Consider the following 17708-nt stretch of genomic DNA (forward strand, 5'->3'; position numbering starts at 1 on the left):
ATATGCCTTCATCAACAATACTGTATGAAGATGTTTTCTGATGGAAGTGGATTTCTTTGACAAAAAGACCTAACTCAGTTTCAATTGATCAGTGATGGATAGAAGCAGCTACACCCAAAGAAAGAACATTGGGAAATGAATGTAAACTATTTGCATTTTTGTTTTTCTTCCTGGGTTATTTTTTACCTTCTGAATCAAATTCTCCCTATGCAACAAGAGAACTGTTAGGTTTTGCATACATATATTGTATCTAGGATATACTGCAACATATTTAACATATATAGGACTGCTTGCCATCTAGGGGAGGGGGTGGAGGGAGGGAGGGGAAAAATCGGAACAGAAGTGAGTGCAAGGGATAATGTTGTAAAAAATTACCCTGGCATGGGTTCTGTCAATAAAAAGTTATTATAAAATAAATTAATTAATAAAAAAGAAAGAAAGAAAAAAAGATAGAGTCTTAAAGATGAAAATAACATTTTGAAAATTGGAATTGGGCAAGGGGAAACCAAGTGAAGCTATAAGAGACTAAGAAATAACAAAACAATATAAAGAACCATTTAGAAATGTTTTTATTTCATAAATTAAAAATAAAATGGAATACTAATCTCCTGCCATCATGCTAAACACTCTGGATGAATAGGAAAAGCAAAGCCAGTACTTCTTTTCAGGAAATTATATATTTAAATTATAAAATAAATAAATTCAGTGGTGATGTCACATAGGAACATCTTTGTCTTTTAAAAAGGTTCCATGTCCAGCAGCATTTTGAGGAGCATTTGGTTTAAAGCAGAGTGTGTCCCTATACTTCAGAAATTACTCCTTAGAATGTTGGAATCTTTACAAACTGCTAACTAATTAGAGTTGATCTAATCTTACAAGAAGATGTTTTGGGCAGAACCTGAAACAAGGTACTAAGTAGAACTAATTAGTACAATGCTTGTGTTTGCACCTTTACTCATTGGAGTTCATAAGTATGCCAGCTTCACAAAGTAAACTTTGTAACTTTGTGAGTTCACACCTCCCTTGAAGCTCTTTGGGCCAGAGAGCACTATGGGAGAAAACCCATAATCCCATTCTCTCAGAAGACTCAGATATAAGGCCAGTGAAGAGAGAGCTATTGAAGAATATATTCCACTTGGCTGGCTGGTCGCGGAAGAGAGTTCAGCTAGATTGGAGAGGAGCACTCTGGTGCAGACACAGAGCACTTTGAGAGCTTTCAGTGGAATTACGCCAGAAGCCCTCTCTCTGAGGCAAGGCAGAATATTTTCCATTTGGCTGGCTGGTGGCAGAAGAAGAGTTTTCAGAGGAAGAAAGCTACGAGTTGAGGGTTCAGCAGACAACCAGATTAGTCTTCATCTCACACCACTGTGGTAGGTGGCTGGGCTCCTGTACCTCCCCCACTGAGACCAAGCTGGTCTGAAAGACTCACCAGAAAGCTAGCTGAGCCCCAAGTGAAGGAGACAAGAGATTCATTCCATCTCTGTGCTGGTTGGAGGCTGAAGAAAGCAGAGGCAGAGGCTAAAGGACAGAACCTTTGGATTTGGAGATATTTGGAGGGCTCTAAGCTAAACTGGCTGTGTTTTGAGAAGAACAAGAACTCCAACATTTGAACTCACCACATCTGAAAGGCCTGTTTTTTGCCATGTAGTAAGCTCGTCAGGTCCCAGGTGTTGTGGCCATTTGGGTTAAGGTGGGCAAAGTATATCCTATAAGCTACAGATTTCACTGTATTCAACTTCACTATATAGTAGAATATAATTGAGAAAACAGTGAGCTACTACAATGAGAACGGTGGTACAATTAACAAAATCTCTGCATGAGACTTCACTACCCATTCATGAAAACAACATTTAATTTCCTCTCGTCTCATCTCCTATTCATCTCTTCTCCTCTTCCTTTCCTTTTCCTCTCATCTTCTCTTCCTCTTCTCTCCCTCTCCTCTCCTCTTCCTCTTCTCTTATTCTCTTCTTCCCCTCTTCTTTCTCTCTTCTTCCTTCCCTCTTTCACTCCTTTTCCTTTCCTCTTCTTTCCTCTTCCTTTCTTCTTCCTCTTTTCTCTTCTCCTCTCTTTTCCTCTCCTCTTCCTTTCCTCTTCCTTTTTTCTTTCTCTTTTCTCCTCCTTTCCTCTTCCTCTTCTCTCTTCTTTCTTTCTCTTCCACCTCACTTTTTTCTTCTTTTCCTTCTTTTTAATAGCAATCTCATGAAAGCTTACCCAATGGAAGGTTTCATATACAAGAAATTACTATTTTTATGCACTCTCCCTTAGGGTGCAGTCAAGCACAATCATAGTTTTGTGGACATTTTTCCCTATAATATGTTTGTAGCCAAAATGTGGGACCAGCTCCGAGAAAATTAAACAGAACAAGAGGAGCCATGTGCTCCACAATGAAAGAAAACACTCTAAGTAGCAATGGGAATTCAACAGGACAGCGTGCTATGCCAAGGAACAAATGTGCAACTGAAAAATCTGCCAAGTGTCCCTGATTTGTTAAGATTTTTTCCATATTTAGGTAAATTAATGTAATTATTTAATGCCTCCTGCAATGGTAATAGGACTATGCTTGGGTCCTTTCAGCATATGGTGTTGGCACAAAACCCCCTTTTTGGTGGAAGCGAGAACAAACTGTGGCCAAGATCAAGCTTGTTGATTTTAATATTGGAGGCCTGCCTGGGTCTCAGAGACAGCCCAGAATGTAATAGAAATGGGATCTGATGGATTCTGATCCTTTTCACAAATTGGTGGATTTTTCAGACATACCATATTACCCACTATCTTTTATATACAGTTATCTTCACACATAGACTGTTTTTCTCAAATCTTTCCCATATATTTTGCAAATAAAAAGTCAGTTCCAGGGGATGAAGAGATTCAAGAGGTCAGGGACTGTTTTATTTTTGGCTTTGTGTCTCTAGTGCCTAGACACTTAATAAATGGTTGTTAAATAGAGGGAATTCAAATATCCAAATGTATTAGAATCACTGAATCATCACATGATTAATAAATACCTACTATGTGCTAAGTCTGTGTTATTGTTGACGATGCAGAGACAAAAGAAAAACACTCTTTACCTAAGGATCTTACAGCTTAGCTAAGGGACCTTACCAACCTATATGAAAAATACTATGTAACAGGACAAGAGCCCATTTGTTCAAGGATCTCTTGAAGAAGAAATTGCTCAGTTATCCATTCCTGAGTGAGGGTAGAGTTAGTAAAAGTTAAGAGGATAGAAAATCTGATCTGGCTTCCAACTTCAAAAGGAAATATGTGCAGTTATAGATGGTCTTCAAGTCCTTGAAGCAAGAAACTCTGGGAAGAAGTGAACATGATATGGCTCCTCTACATGTCAAATTCTTTTCAGTCTTTCTCTAGACTAGAGAGTCTTTAAAGAAAATTTGGACTCTCTTCCTCTTTCTAAAATCTGGAAAGCAGAAAAGCAAGATACCAGTTCTGGAAATTCCTGGTCTCCTCAGGCAGATATGTAAGTGTAGAGCATTGAGAAATCAATCTCCACCAATGAGGAAAGTCTTATGTATATGAGCTCTGAGTCTGCTTTACAACTATTTTTTACAAAAAGGTAACTTTAATCTTGGTAGTTGGAGGAGTCAGGAAAGATTTCATGTTGTAGAGGCTTGAACCCAGTTTGAAGAAGACTAAAGGTTCTGACAGATTCAGGTAAAAAGGGACCCTAGAACCCAAGTACAATAAAGGAAAATCCTCTTAGGTATAATAAAGATCAGAAATTTAGGTCTGTCCTTTATCATATTTGATTTCTTCCATGTGAAACCAATGTACCATGTCTCTGACCTTAGTAAAAATAAAGATGAAATCATTACTGTCTAAGTTCTATACCCTGTATTGCAAATGATGCAAACGACATTTTGCTGGTCTCAGAGAGGACAACAACTATTAATTTTAAGTGAAATGATACTAGCTATGCTAGATATACTCCACTCCTATGAACCCTTTTTCTGATTAGCTGGTTCTTTCCAGACTTCTCCTCTCCATTTTTTCCCCTCTCTTTTCTCCTTGTTTTCTCTTCTCCTTTTTTTTTTTTTTCTTTTTAAGAAAAAATATCTAGACCATCTAAATCTTCTTTGGTTTTCCTTTTGGGTTTCTTTCCTAATTCTCTGGACTTTCTCTAATACTCTCCATGAATAACCTATCCTAACCCACCTAGTCTCTTTTTATTTCCTTTTTTTTTTTTTTTGTATTATTTTATTCCTTTAAAATGTAAGCCCCTTGAAGATAGGGATCACCTGTCATGTCTGGCCCCTGGTGCTTAATAAATGCTTATTGATTTAATTTGCCCCCAAATAGCACTGTGAACAAACATATTGCCACTAATTGTGCATTGTTGATTGTACATAAAGTAGAAGGATAGAGAACAGAAACTTAATTGTGGATTGAAAATGTCAAGAACCAAGGATGGCATTAAAAAGGTGGATGGTCATAGCTGGGCCTTAATGGGTAAGCAAGAATTAGATATAGGAGGGAAACTTTTTTGTTTATTTGGTTGCTTTATGCATGGCAATTGGGGTTAAGTGACTAGGAAATGTTAAATTGAAGCTGAATTTGAACTCAGATTCTTCGACTTCAAGCCTGGGGCTCTATCCACTTAGCCATTTAGCTGCCCCAAGACTCATGGAGAAATCAGTATGTGCAAAAATATCTCTGCTTGTATAGGAGTAGCTATTCTATTTTAGGTGAACATTGAAGAGATTGGATTAACTGGGGAAGAGGATAGATGTTGAGAGGATAGACTGGATTTGTGCCTTCATTAGAATAGGGATTTCTCAGGAGAGGAAACTCCCTTTGTTAATACATGTCAAGAACTTCTTTATAACTAAGAGTCTTAGAGGGCTTAACTAAGAAGCTTATGACTTCCCCAAGAGCCAAATAGCCAGGATAGAGATAGGACTTTAACTCAGGTAATCTTAGGGGCAGCTATATGATTCAGTGGATGTAGTGATAGATCTGAAGTTAAGAAGACTCATCTCCTTGAGTTCAAAGCAGGATTCTAACATATACTAGTAGTATGACATTGGACAAGTGCCTTATTTTTTTTTCCTCAGTTTTCTCATCTGTAAAATGAGCTGGAGAAGGAAATGGCAAACCAAATCCCTAAAATGGTCATGAAGTTAGACAACTCAAAAGACAAAAGACAAAAGCTCCAAACCCCAGCAACAACAAATTGATTTTAAGGATAGTTTTTTTATCCATTGTACTGTGCTATCTTTGTGTGTGTGTGTGTGTGTGTGTGTGTGTGTGTGTGTGTGTGTATGTGTGTGTGTGTGTATGTGGTGAAGAAGAATAGGGAAAAAGAATGGAAAAGCAAAATGAAATTAATTAACAGTGAAGTTTAAATTAAAAATTCCCAAAGATACCTTTCTCTCCCACCCCCTTTTGCAATTCCAAAAATGTGTTTCTAAAATCTCTAAAACCTTAATCTTTGATAATGAATAATTTTTTTTATTTCTTGGAGCCTCATTTCCAGGATCTGTACTGTCAAATCAGAAAGTTTCCATTCCCCCCTTAGGGTCTGTAATCACTCAACAAGTATTGATTGAGAGCCTAGCACTGTTCAAAATGAATAATCTCCATCATTGGGCTGTTAACTTGTTCTTCTAAAGACAGTCCCTTATTAAGCACAATGGAAAAAGTCTTGGATTTGTATCTGAACATTGGGATTCAAATCCTATTGACACTGTTGACAATTGCCACGGTTAATAATACTAGCTAGAATTTAGATCATATTTGAATCTTCAAAATACAAAAATACAAAGTACTATCAGTCTCAGCCTGTAGAATAAAGGGATTGGAACAGATGATCCCTAAGGTGGGACTGATTCTAAATTCAATATTTCTATGACTGCCTTAGGAGGTATATTTCTAAGCTTTTATCTTGGTCATAGAGAAGAATTCAGGAAAGAAATAACTCATTGGGCAAAAACTAAATGTACAAAAAACACTTGGGTATCTCCAAACAAGATTAGGTCATGATTATTTCAGACAATATGATTTCTAGTGGGAAAGCTGGATTTATGGTATTTATAGACTTGTACCCTTTACTGAAAGCTACCTTCCCTTAAATTATAAATATGAAAATCAAACCAGAATCACTGTTAACAACTTTGTATGTCCTTGGTGATCAGTCTGGAGACTTTCCTGTTTCTATGCTCATATGGTCTCAAAGTGCTCTCACAAATCACCTAGGTGATCACTAGGAGGTGAGTATCCAGGAGTAAGGCCTAATATTATTTCTTGTTAAATGGTCCATATCAGAAAGCTTTGTTTAAATGGGTTACAGGTTGACAGAGTATTCAAGGTTTGTATTTGGAACCATAGCAAGAAGTAGCTATGTGGATTTACACTTAGAGGTTCATATGTTCACATATTCAACCCAGATGTAAGTAACACATTTTATTATTTTGTGCACTTGGGGAATTTTATTTATTTTTTAAGTTGAACATTTATTGAATATTCAGTCCTAAAGGGCATTATTTTATTCATCAAAGGAAAATAAAAACTAAACTTAATTTTTTAAAAATATAAACTCTTTTGAAATATAAACAAAATGTATAATAAAATATATATTTAAAATATTAGTGTATGCTCAGGAACACTTAGCATATATGCCCATGAAGGTCACAGCATTTAGATCTGTAAGGGACCTTATAGTTTATCTATTTCACTCCCTCATTTTGCAAGGAAGGAATCTGAGGCATTGAAATGTATGTAACTTGCTCTTTGTCAGACAGTTATTATCCAGGAATCATTTATAGCCTGGCAGTTCTTCCTTACTCTAGAAAAAAATAACTTGATCAAACACAAATAAAGAATAGGTATTGGAAATAGAATTAGTATAGTGATAGTTAGCATTTATGTAGCAACCATGTGCCAGGCACTTTATGAATATTGTATCACTTGCACTCCAGAAGACAGGTGCAATTATTATCTTCATTTTATAAATGAGGAAAGTGAGGCAAGATATATATTTTTTTGTTTGCTTTTTTAAATACATACCCAGGTCACACATTTAGTGAATTTCTGATGCTGGTTTGAATTTGAATCTTCCTGACTCCAAACTCAATATTTTACTTGCCGTGCCATTTAGCTGCTCTGGGATCAAACTAGAACTAGAACAAAAAATTTATCTCTTGACTCCTAGTTGAGTGTAGTTTATGCTTTCATTTCATTTTAAGGTTATTGGGAGGATCACATGCAATAATGAATAAAAATCTCTAAACAGCATTTAAGACAATAGGAATAAAAAAAAAGATGAAGATGAAGATGAGAATGATAGTGAAATTAGCAATAATGATTTATTATTGGACACCTTCACTTAAATATTGATTAATTTTAATGGCTTCAAAGAGAATCCCAGCTAACTTTGTTCTTAAGCTCCACTCCCAAAATAGACACCTCTCTATTCCAAGAAGAAGGGATTGTTGGTCAGAGAGCTTTGTGACTTCAACCTCGTAGATCCTATTAATTTGATTTAAATTCATTTCAAAAATCCAGAAAGACTCCAAATGGTACTACTATGTTCAGAAAGACAAAACAAAGTAGATATTCAGAAATTATTGATAGATTTATGCTATGTAGAATAATAGCTTTGGTGAGAATTCTTTTTTTTTTTTAATTTTATTTTATTTAATAATAACTTTGTATTGACAGAATCCATGCCAGGGTAATTTTTTACAACATTATCCCTTGCACTCGCTTATGTTTCGTTTTTTCCACTCCCTCCCTCCACCCCCCCCCAAGATGGCAAGCAGTCCTATATATGTTAAATATGTTGCAGTATATCCTAGATATAATACATATTTGCAGAACCAAACAGTTCTCCTGTTGCACAGGGAGAATTGGATTCAGAAGGTAAAAATAACTCGGGAAGAAAATCAAAAATGCAAATAGTTCACATTCGTTTCCCAGTGTACCTTCTTTGGGTGTAGCTGTTTCTGTCCAACATTTACCCATTGGAACTCAGTTAGGTCTCTTTGTCATAGAAATCCACTTCCATCAGAATACATCCTCATACAATATCGTTGTCAAAGTGTATAATGATCTCCTGGTTCTGCTCATCTCACTTAGCATCAGTCCATGTAGGTCTCTCCAAGCCTCTCTGTATTCATCCTGCTGGTCATTTCTTACAGAACAATAATATTCCATAACATTCATATACCACAATTTACCCAGCCATTCCCCAATTGATGGGCATCCATTCATTTTCCAGTTTCTAGCCACTACAAACAGGGCTGCTACAAACATTTTGGCACATACAGGTCCCTTTCCTTTTTTTAGTATCTCTTTGGGGTATAAGCCCAATAGAAACACTGCTGGATCAAAGGGTATGCACAGTTTGATAACTTTTTGGGCATAATTCCAGATTGCTCTCCAGAATGGTTGGATTCGTTCACAACTCCACCAACAATGCATCAGTGTCCCCGTTTTCCCGCATCCCCTCCAACATTCATCATTATTTTTTCCTGTCATCTTAGCCAATCTGACAGGTGTGTAGTGATATCTCAGAGTTGTCTTAATTTGCATTTCTCTGATCAATAGTGATTTGGAACACTCTTTCATGTGAGTGGTAATAGTTTCAATTTCATCATCTGAAAATTGTCTGTTCATATCCTTTGACCATTTATCAATTGGAGAATGGCTTGATTTTTTATAAATTTGAGTCAGTTCTCTATATATTTTGGAAATGAGGCCTTTATCAGAACCTTTAACTGTAAAGATGTTTTCCCAGTTTGTTGCTTCCCTACTAATCTTGTTTGCATTCGTTCTGTTTGTACAAAGGCTTTTTAATTTGATATAATCAAAATTTTCTATTTTGTGATCAGTAATGGTCTCTAGTTCATCTTTGGTCACAAATTTCTTTCTCCTCCACAAGTCTGAGAGATAAACTATCCTATGTTCCTCTAATTTATTTATAATCTCGTTCTTTATGCCTAGATCATGGACCCATTTTGATCTTATCTTGGTATATGGTGTTAAGTGTGGGTCCTTGCCTAATTTCTGCCATACTAATTTCCAGTTATCCCAGCAGTTTTTATCAAATAATGAAATCTTATCCCAAAAGTTAGATTCTTTGGGTTTGTCAAACACTAGATTGCTATAGTTGACTATTCTGTCTTGTGAACCTAACCTTTTCCACTGATCAACTAATCTATTTCTTAGCCAATACCAAATGGTTTTGGTGACTGCTGCTTTATAATATAATTTTAGATCAGGTACAGCTAGGCCACCTTCATTTGATTTTTTTTTTTCATTAATTCCCTTGAGATTCTTGACTTTTTATTGTTCCATATGAATTTTGTTGTTATTTTTTCTAAATCATTAAAATATTTTCTTGGAAGTCTGATTGGTATAGCACTAAATAGATAGATTAGTTTAGGGAGTATTTTGGTGATAATTCTTAAAGATAACTTTTTTTTCCCCTGTGGCAATGGGAGTTAAGTGACTTGCTCAGGGTCACACAGCTAGGAAGTATTAAGTGTCTGAGATCAGATTTGAACTCAGGTCCTCCTGGCTTCAGGGCTTGTGCTCTATCCACACCACCTAGTTGCCTCCTTAAAGATAATTCTTAAGAGTTTGGTAATTTGGGCTCCAAATTCTTCCTTTTTTTCAGATGCACAGGGTGAATTTGAGTTATTTGAATAATTGCCTTATCTCCCTACTTTCATTTGTTAGTGTAAATCTGAGGAAATAGATAAGAAGAGTGGAAGGAGCTACAGACAGAGTTAAAGAGACAGAAGCACTAAAAGACAGAGACAGGCAGAGACACAGAGATGAAAGAAGAATCTCAGTAGATCATCATTATAGATGATGATGTTCCATTTTTTCTTCTTATGGATTATTGACACAAGCACTTTCCTCAGTTAATAGTTTCTGATCTTTGAAATATTAAGGGCCTCTTTTTAATGTTAAAAAAACAACAACACCCAGAAACTTCCACATATAGATTTCTTTTATTACTACACAAATGTAAGAAGTCATTGACTTCATCTGTGTAGCAAATCCCATAATGATATCTCCAATACATCTCAATCTGACTGTGCTTTAGAAGCTAAGTCCTGGGGAATTGACCAATATCCTTATTGGTTAAGTGATTTGCCCAGGACCAGGCAGTTAATAGATATCAGAGGTAAAATTTGAACTAGGGTCTTTCTGACTCTAACAATGACATGCTACCCAACTGGACAAATGTCCAACAATGAACAATTAATGTTCAAATACACAAGTTCAAATACTCCATCAATTTCGATCCTTTCTTCAGTGAGGAAGATTGTGTACCATCCATTCACATATTGTCCATATCCTCCCATAAATTCACCACAAGTGATCCACTCAACTTGATAAGTGACTGCAAGGATTTCTTCTGACATTAGGAAGGTACCAATGTACCACTCAGACAATCCACCTATTTTCCCTCCTACCATCTTCTCTTTTGTTCCTAAATTTCTCTTAAGAATTCTTCCTTTGTTAACATTCTTCATCACAGTCCCTTATTTATACTATGCTCATTTGTACCATGTACCTCTCTATTGCTCACTGCAAGATGCTCCTTTTTATCTCCTTGGAAGCTTCAGGAATTCACCTAATTCACAACTGCACAACTGGAGAAGTAGAAAAGTACTAAAATTATGGATTTTTGTTTTTGGGAGGAGTTTGGAGGCACTAAAGGAACTGGCATCTATTTACTGAGACAATAAAGCACAATCGTTAGGCATTTCAATTTCTATGCAGTTCAAAATACACCTGAAAAAGAATCCACCTTATCCTAGCAATTAATGAACATTTTAAACACCTTAGAGAACACTTGAGACATGCCAGACATTGTTCTAGAGATACAAAGACAAAAATGCAATAGCCCTATTCCCTCAAGAAGTTTATGCAAGTAGTCTGCAGCTTTTGCTTGAAGACCTTTAGAATGTGCATATGGGAGGTTGGAAGAGAAATGATACATATCTGAAGCATCCCATTAATAAAGCTATGGTATCATTTTCACCATATTCTAAATGGATTAACATTTTGTTATTCAGAATAGTACTTATGTGTATTTGAGAAACATTAAGACAGACTGTGAGATTTTTATTTAGTTTTCAGAGGGATGGTTTCTTCTTACTGAATCTGGCTATAGATTTTTTTTCAAATTAGATGAAGATCAAGATGGAAAAGAATGAGGAGTTAATGCATTCACAGATTCTTTGTATCCCATTCCTACTTCTAACCCCCATTTGTTAGAACATTTACCTCTAAGATTGCTTTCATTTACCTTGGGTGTATATTGAATATACCTATTTATTTCTATATTATCTTGCCCATTTGGGTTTAAGCTCCTTAAAAGTAGATATTGTTTTGTCTTTCTTTGTATTCTCAAAACTCACCAAGTAACTAGAACTTAAGTGCTCAGCCAATGACTGCTCAATGGTTGATAGAATTGAAAATGAGCTTTGGAGGAAGCATCTCTCTAGACCATTTGCCTTATCTCACTTTTAGGGGAAAACACATTTCTTTTGCTTTCTAATAAGATTAATCCTTCATATTTAAGATACAAATTAGAATTATTTCACTATCTACATGAGGAATGTCTTCTTCTCGATTCTGTGAAGAGATACAGTTGCTTCAATTTCCTTTTAACTTTTTTTCATGGAACAGAAACCAGGAGACATACTAAGTTATAAAATCCCAAGACTCTGCCAGGTGTTGTCATAACAAGGTATTTAAGGAAAAACACACAACAGGGTGTAGAGTCATAAAGATCTCCTAGTTCTCGCCTTGGGGAGGGGAGCTATATGAGACTCCATGCTCGGTTCCTAGGCCTCTTCCCCGCAAGTTACATATACTGTCTCTGCCTTTATGACTCAACACTCAAAGCACTGGGGCTCCTAATATAAACAGGCTATTGTGTGTCTGACAGCCCAGTATAAAATTAATTTTACTGTATCTTGTGACCCATATAGAGTCTTTATTGTAAATGAGGGCATTAGATCTTTTTCATAAAGACTTGCAGATAATTTTATCTAATTTCATTGGATGTGCTTAAATGATGCTTTTTTTTTTTTTTAAACTTTAACCTCCTCCAGGAATTGCTGCCAATTATGCTCCCTTTGAACAGCAAACATACAGGAGAGGACTTTTGCTGGATAATTTTCTCATGACTATTTTTTGGAGTCTCTCTGCCTAGATTATAGTTCTGGTTAATACTTAGAGCCACAGCAGCATACTTGAAGCATATAACTTTAAATTTCTTTTTCCTATCTGTTAAAGAGGAAGGTTATATTTAATGAGCTCAAATGTTCCCCTACAGCTCTAAGACCATATGACTGTTCCAAAGTGGAAAGTTCTTAAGTTGGGATCCATGGACCTCCTGTGGTGTTGGTGTGTCTGGGAATTTGGAAAGAAGCATGTTCATGTATGTGTATATATATAGGTACATCCATAGACACATATATTTGTATACTTGACCCAGCAGTGTTTCTACTTTTCTACTGGGCCTATATCCCAAAGACATGTTAAAGGAGGGAGAGGGACCCACATGTATAAAAATGTTTGTAGTAGCCTTTTTTGTAGTGTCTAGAAACTGGAAACTGAGTGGATGCCCATCAATTGGAATGCTTGGCTGAATAAGTTATGGTGTATGAATGTTATGGAACATTATTGTTCTGTAAGAAATTACAGCAGGATGATTTCATAGAGGTCTGGAGCGATTCACATGAACAGATTCTAAATGAAATGAGCAGAACCAGGTGATCATTTTACATGGCAACAACAAGAGTATATGATGATCAATTCTGATGGCCATGGCTCTCCTCAATAATGCGATGATTCAAACCAATTCCAGTTGTTCAGTAATGAAGAGAACCAGCTATACCCAGAGAGAGAACAGTGGGAATAGAGTGGAGACTAAAACATAGCATTTTCACTTTTTCTGTTATTCTTTACTTGCATTTTTGTTTTCCTTCTCAGGTTTTTTTTCTTTCTAGATCCGATTTTTCTTGTGCATCAAGATAACTGTATAAATATGTATATATATATATATATGTTAAATGGGTTAAATATATGTTAAACCATGGTTTAACATATATTTAACCCATTTAACATATATATTAGACTATTTGCCATCTAGAGGAGGCAATGGGGGAAGGAAGGGAAAATTTGAAACGGAAGGTTTTGCAAGGGTCAATGTTGGAAAAATTACCCATGCATATGTTTTGTAAATAAAAAGCTATAATAAAATAAATTATATATACATACATTCATATATATATGTAAAAGAAATTTAAAATTTCTTCCAATTATGATTATAGCTTCAACAGACAGCCTGAAAAGTCTATCATAGTTTATATAATAAAGATTCACAATCCTTCCTCTATGGTGAAATTTATTCTCTTTTTTCCTGTAATAGACTAACTTTAGGAAAGGACAAAATATCAGGTAAAGAACCTGAAAGGATATGAATAAAAAATTTATTCTAGTTAAAATGACCTCAGAAAAATCATTCAATTTCTCTGGGATTCATTTTTTTCTTTATCTATAAAGTTATGGGGTTATATAAAACTATGGGAGATCTCTTCTCTGGGGTGCTTTCTAGCTTTGATAGGTTGGGATTAAGTGGACGAGTCATGTGGTCCAGCATGCTAAGCCAGCATGCCATGACATGAGAATGAGGTTTAAAATCCCACCTCTGATACTTACTAGGTGTGTGACTATGGACAAGTCTTATCACTCCTCCATTCTTCAGTTTCTTCATCCATAAAATGACGAGAATAATACATGTACTCTCTCCTTCACAAGGCAATTATGAGGTTGATATACTTTTTGACTATAAAGATCTTTGCCAAGGTCATGAAAAGCACTCCATAAATGCCAGCTATTGTTATTATATTCTTCTTACTCTCATCTCTGGCTCCTGGACTTCCAAAACATGTTATCTTATCCTGGACCTTTTGTGGATACCCGAGCCCTCCTTGTTCTGAACATGAAAACCACTCTTGGGGTCTTCTTAACATAGAATACCTCACTGCAAGGCCCCCCTTTCTCCCACTGGTGAATTCCTCCTAAAACCTCCCTTTTATGGGGGAATCCAGGAAGACCTTCATTCCCTTCCAGGCCTCTTTTCTGGCTTCTAGTATCCTTATTCCTCACTTCTGCTTTTCAGTCTCCTTTTGTATTGTCTTTTTTAATTGAATGAAAGCTACTGGCAGGCAAATATTTTCTTTTTCTTATATTTATATATTTAGTGCTTAGTCTTTCCTTCCTTCCTTCCTTCCTTCTTTCCTTCCTTCCTTCCTTCCTTCCTTCCTTCCTTCCTTCCTTCCTTCCTTCCTTCCTTCCTTCCTTCCTTCCTTCCTTCCTTCCTTCTTTCTCCTTCCTTCCTTTTTGTTAGCTGCATATTCTCTACCAGGGCTATATGATTGTCATTAAATACCAATAATAACATTCTTTGATAAGTACACTAAGCTTTACAACAATTCTTCTGGTTGTGAAGTCTAAGGATTCTTGCCCTCATGACTGAGTGATTTGGTCAAAAGAGTTCTAAACTTGGAGGAAGAGGTTCTGAATTTGAATTCTGGCTTTGTCATTTATTAACTATATAACTAATTACTTTCTCAGTTACACAGCTCTTAATGTCAGAGATGAGACTCACATACAGGTCTTCTGACTCCAAAACTAGTATCTATGTAAATATATAGTAGCACTCTATTAAAAACAAACAAAAATCTTATTGTTGGAATACTGAATTATATGTTTTCTTGGAAAGACTAATCATCCGGGAGTCAAAAGCTGTGAATTCAAGGCCTGTTTTTCCATTTATTTTGTATGTGATTCTGTGTATTCCTTCTCTGATCCTCAGTTTCCCCAGGTTAGTCACATATGCCCAGATTATCTCACAGTGTTGTAAATATGAAATAATATTTGTAAAAATGTACTCTTTTTTGATAAAATGCTTTATAACATTATAAATTAATAATCTTTTAAGTCAATACAAGTATTTAACTTTATAGCATCATATAGCAAATGACATAGAAGATCATCATGTACACTATAGCAAAGGAATAAAATATCAGTTTAATTATAGTTTTTAAAAATCTATTAGGCCACACTGTATTTTCTCCAGTCCCAGACAACATTGAGTATTTATTACACCTTTTCTACCCCTGCTCCTCTCTTAGACCATGACCTTTCTCTTCCCCTTTCCCCCATCAGAATGTATTCCCTTTAATAGCAGAGAATATGTGGAGTTCTCTGTCTCTTTGTCTCTGTCTCAGTTTCTAACTCCTTTATTTCCCAGCACTTAGTGAAATGTCAGGTATATAATACATTATTTATCAAATTCTAGTTATTTGATTGTACTTTATTTATACATTGTCTTACTATTAAAATGTGAGCTCCCTGAGGGTAGGAGGTTGGTTTTTGTCTTTATTTGTATCACAAATGCTTAGCACAGTGTTTAGTACATAGTCAGGGCTTAATAAATGCTTGTTGATTGATAGAGTAACCATGTAATGAGGAAGAATACTTACTAAGTTTTCTCATTCCATGAAACTTTCCCCCTTTCTCCATGATGATCAATGCTACTTCAAGCCAGCCCAGCACCCCATGGAGACCAATGAAAGAGTATTCTTTTACTCAGCCTGCCCTCATTTGAAGGGCATCTCAGGCTGGTGGGGCCCCTGCTTATTTACAAGGCTGTGTTCATCTTTCCTTTCCCATGGAGGAAAGGCTTCAAGGAGCAGCCTCCATCCTCCCAATCAGCCCTGTACCTCCCGGTGCAATTCAGCTGACAGCTGCCGAGGGGACAGAGCACACAGAACAAGGGTCCGTAATTTTCCGCTGGCATGAGAATATGATCCAACTTTTTCGGGGACAATTAGCATTTGCACAGCACAAACACAACTCAAACAATGTGGAGCAGCAACAGATGCTTCTTGTCACAGGACCACAGAGACCAGCTTCGCAGATAATGGGTGTCTTTCTTCCTCCCTGCAGAGGAAACCTGCCAGAGATGAATTAGGCTGGTTTAAAACAGCTTGGGGCAGTGGGAGGGGAGGGGAAATCTGGGTTGTCTGAATAGACCAGGATAGGAAGGCCTAATGGTTACTCTACTGCCTACTTCCCTCGGACAGGCAGTTACCGAGCTCTGCATGGCCTCAGGGCCAGGGAATTTCATACTTGGTCAGAGTTTTAGAGAATTTACTCTCCTTTTGAGAGAAGAACAGAGATTTATCAAAATTTTAAATTATCTATTTTATAAAGTTTTTACATATACAAAGTTCATCTGAGTTGTAAGATTAGCACTAGAAGTATTAAGTCCATTTTATAGATGAGAAGCTGGAGATTCAGTTTACTTAGATCATGGTGATATGAGTATGCTATGGGATGGATTTGAATGCATCTTCTGTAAGAATAATAGGTGACACTTAGATTTGGAAAATTCTTTACAAATGTTATAGCACTTGATCTTCTTAACAAATTTGAGAGATAAATGTATTATCCCTATTTTACAGATGAGGAAATTGAGGCAACCAGGTGAAGTAACTTGCCCAAGTTTAGTGCATGCAGTTAATAAGGATCTGAAGTAGAATTCAAATTCTGGTTTTCTATTTATTATTACATCACCGTCCACCCACTTCTATATCAAAAGTTCATTATAACATCTGTCCTATCATTGCTCTCATTTCGGTGTGGAAAAGAATTTAGACATTACCTTGTGCATCTGGAAAATGAGAAAACCAAGAAGCAATGAGGTCCATTTACTTGCTTAAGGAAACACATGAAATCAATGGTAGAAATGGGCTAGAGTTTCTGATTTCTCTCCATTAGAAAAAAAACATAGCTTCTCCAACTTGGTTCAGATCTCAGTAAAGGAAAGAAATAGAAATGAGGGAAACTCCTTGACAATGGGTAAAAACTAAGACCAAAATGATCACAGCTGAATGTTGAGGAATGAAAATGGCCAACCTTGAAGTCTAGAAAGAGAGGGGAGAAGTTACCTCTTCACTTTGCATCTGCTTCTCTGCTTGCTTTGAGCTCCTCAGAACAAGGTTCTCCTGAGCTGGTATCTCCCTCCCCACCACCATTATTTTCCTCTCTTCTTTTGTATGTTGTCTTCCCTTCTCATTCTTCCCCTATTAGATTGCAAACTTCTTGAGAACAGGGACTGTATTTTTGTTATTATCAATTGTATCCCTAGTACATAATGCAGTGTTTGGCACATAGCAGACACTTAATAAATGTTGATTTATTAGGAGAAAAAGAGAAATTGCCTCTCTAGATTTTTCTTTGCAGAAATATGGGATCATGATTACAAAACACTTAATTTTAACAAATATCTTGGTTAGTTTAGTTGAATGATTTTCCCCTTTCTTTTCTGTTATAAAGGCTGCAACTAATTTGCAGAGAAATAACAAGTCACCATTGCATTGGTTAAGGGAGTTAGTCAAGAATTATCTCAATCAGTAAAATCATAAGTAAAATCAAAATTCAAAATAAAAATTTTAAAAGGAAGCAATAATGGATAGCGAGTTCTCTCCAGAGCTAGGAAGACTTGAATTCAAGTCTCTACTCTCACACATCCTGAATATGAATCCCTGTATAAACCTCTTTAATTTCTCAGTGCTCTGAGCAACTCCCTGAAAATATAAGTTGCAGAAAGTGTGGTGACCTTCTTTGGTAGAATTTCCTCACCAAGGAAT

The sequence above is a fragment of the Antechinus flavipes genome, chromosome 2 (genome assembly GCF_016432865.1).
Source record: "Antechinus flavipes isolate AdamAnt ecotype Samford, QLD, Australia chromosome 2, AdamAnt_v2, whole genome shotgun sequence".
Lineage (NCBI taxonomy): Eukaryota > Metazoa > Chordata > Mammalia > Dasyuromorphia > Dasyuridae > Antechinus > Antechinus flavipes.